Raw genomic sequence first — 2358 nt, 5'->3', positions numbered from 1 at the left:
ATCCCTAGGCCCCTTTTGTTTTGAAGCAGTCTCCTTACCATCTGGTTTTTCAATGATCGCAATAATTTTTGATGTCCTGCTTTCAAAAGTGATTCGGTATCCTAGTCCACTTGTTCTGTTTCTCCACCGATCCGCAAGTTTCCCTCCTCTTCACAGAAGCCGAGAAACACACTGCCTAGAGTAAAGCCGCCATCTTCCTAACATAAAATATATTTTTCATTTAAATATCCTGGAAAGATATACACCAAAATATTTGCAGTGGGTGGGATTTGCAATGATTTTTTATATTTTTCTACTGTCATCTCTGTTGTCCAGGTTCTCCCAGGGTTTCTTTTTTTTAAATTTATTTATTTGTCTAGGTTAGGTTTCTTTTCTTTTATTAAGACAGTTAACATTTAAAATATCAAAGTTTCATAAGAGAAAAGCTGTTTTCATTTTGGATAAAGAATGGTGTGTGATTATAAATGGTGTTAAGAAAACATTCCTAGGGATTAGATACCTTTAGGGGCTTCTCTTTTGCTTTTTATTATAGATATTCATAAAATATATAAAAGTAATAAAATGAATCTTATATACTCATCACAGCCTCTGCAGTTGTTAGCTCTTGGCCAACTTATTTGATCTATATTTTTACCCTCTTCCACCTCTTCTATTATTTTTTTAAATTGTGATTTTAAAAAACCCACATACATTAAATTTACCATCTTAACCATTTTTAAGTGTACAGTTAAGTAGTGTTAAGTATTCACAATGTTTGCCATAGATCTCTAGAACTTTTTATCTTGCAAAACTGAAACCCTATATCAATTAAACTCCAACTTCCCCTTCCCTCCTGATCTCAGTCCTTGGCAACCACCTTTCTACTTTCTGTTTCTATAATTTTGACTACTTTAGACACTTCATATAAGTGTAATCATACAGGTTTGTTATTTTGTGTCTGACTCATTTCACTTAGCATAATGTCCTCAAGGTTCCTCTATGTGGTAGCATGTGACAGATACTAATTCAAATACTAATGTTTGCCTAATGTTTCACTGTATGTATATGCCACATTTTCTTTATTCAACTGATTGCTTTCACCTTCTTCTTCTATTCTTTTATGCAAATTCTACACATCATATTATTGGAAATGTTCTTTATTTAATATTAGTCCAATCCAAGTAAGGCCATTCATACTAAGTACCTAATACAATATCATATATCTCTGGGTAATCATGTTACATGATATAAAATTGGGCAGAGGACATAATAAAATAAGAAAAAGAGCTTACCGGGGGGTAAAATGTTCAATTTTTTTAATATAGAGATTTGTTGCACTGTTATGGCTACTCATCAATCTTTCTAGAGTTAAGAGGAAAGAAACTCCCCATTCCAGCACCAAAGCTGGGCAATTTATAGAGGTTGCTTTAATATGAAAATTTCAGATTTTCCCCAGCATCAGTGTTTGCTCTAAGAATACAGACAACTAAATTGGTAAACACACTTTAAGGAAAAAATTCTTAAATTAGAAAACATTTTCTAGAGGCATCAAACAAAATCAGTTTGAATATTTAAAAATCAGTGGGATAACTAGCAAAATCCAAATAAGATCCATAGATTATAGAATTATAGCAATGTTAATTACCCAGTTTTAATGTTTGTACTAAGGCTTATGTAAGGTATTAACACTTAGAGAAATTGGTTAAATATTATGTGAGGGGGCACCCAAAAGACCCTGGAATTATCTTGGAGTGGGCAGTACAGGCTTTTCTCTGCTAGGTGAGTGCTCTAGGAACCCATCTGTGTCAGTGTACCAGTTGGTGTTGTTGTGAGAGGCTGCATTCAGATTCAGTGAACCTTTTTTGAGGATTTTTTTTTTTGATGCACTTGCCCATTTCACAATGGGTGAGTCATGAGTGCACCTGACCACAACATGCTGAGTGTTCAGCAATTTTCGATCCAAAATGGAATGGCCCCCCCATGCCCCACCCTCCTTATTCATCGTATTTCACCCCAAGCAAGACTATATTTTCAGGGATCATTTCTGTAGTTTGTTACTATTTCACCCCAAGTGACGTCTTTTTTTATTTTCCCGGATGAAAAAGTCCTCAAAGGGAACCGTTTTGCCGATGTGGAAGAAATGAAACAAAAACATGGCAGAAGCACTAAAAGACATCAAAATTGATAAGTTTAAAAAACTGTTTTGAGCAGTAGAAAAAATGTCTCACTAGGTGTATCGCATTAAATGGAGAGTACTTTGAAGATGACTGAAGCTTAAACATGTAAAAATACATACATAATTTTTAATAAATAAATTCCATTTGGGGGGGTCCCCCTTCATATTTGTATTATTTTTGCCACCATTGTGTAAATCTGAAA

The 2358-nt window shown here is 34.2% G+C and overlaps 1 pseudogene; it reads left to right on the top strand.

Moving 5' to 3' along the window:
• The first annotated feature begins 1998 nt into the window (after positions 1 to 1998).
• LOC123806989 lies at positions 1999 to 2096 on the top strand (annotated as a pseudogene).
• Positions 2097 to 2358: the final 262 nt, after the last annotated feature.

Source organism: Phyllostomus hastatus, unplaced genomic scaffold (genome assembly GCF_019186645.2).
Source record: "Phyllostomus hastatus isolate PE091 unplaced genomic scaffold, TTU_PhHast_1.1 phas_scaffold_39, whole genome shotgun sequence".
Classification (NCBI taxonomy): Eukaryota; Metazoa; Chordata; class Mammalia; order Chiroptera; family Phyllostomidae; genus Phyllostomus; species Phyllostomus hastatus.
This window is presented reverse-complemented; position numbering and strand designations above follow the sequence as displayed.